At 51.0% G+C, this 382-nt stretch overlaps 1 long non-coding RNA gene across 1 annotated transcript in view; it reads right to left on the bottom strand.

Annotated features, from left to right (window-relative positions):
• Positions 1–14: 14 nt before the first annotated feature.
• Positions 15–382, bottom strand: part of LOC119593713 — a 101,181-nt gene continuing 100,813 nt past the window's right edge. The window contains exon 3 of the long non-coding RNA XR_005230555.1: positions 15–281. This is a non-coding gene — a long non-coding RNA (uncharacterized LOC119593713). The remainder of the gene's footprint in view (positions 282–382) is intronic.

The raw sequence follows: 382 nt of genomic DNA on the forward strand, positions 1-382 counted from the left end.
CGCCGAGGGAGACGACGGTCACCACGATCTCCCACACAGGCATCGCCAGCTCGAAGTCATAGATTCCGCCCGAGAGGAGCGTCTCTTCCTCGAGGCCGGAGACGTTAAGGTCAGACTCCACGAGGTTCGTGAGAGTCTCGTTTTCGGGAAGTCTTGATATCGTCATCGTGGATGCTTGGGTCACTAAACACGACAGGTCAGAGGGGGCGTGGCTGAGGCATGACCCTTCGTCACGCGGGCCAGGGAAGCTGTTCTGGGGCCTTCAGGGCGGAGAGGCATGTCTGAAACAAGAAAATGTACATGGAGTTATTTACTTAACGATATATTGATATTATATCTAGGAACCTGTTGCAATTAAATTAGTAAACAAATGTGAATATTG

This window comes from Penaeus monodon, chromosome 32, assembly GCF_015228065.2.
Source record: "Penaeus monodon isolate SGIC_2016 chromosome 32, NSTDA_Pmon_1, whole genome shotgun sequence".
NCBI lineage: Eukaryota > Metazoa > Arthropoda > Malacostraca > Decapoda > Penaeidae > Penaeus > Penaeus monodon.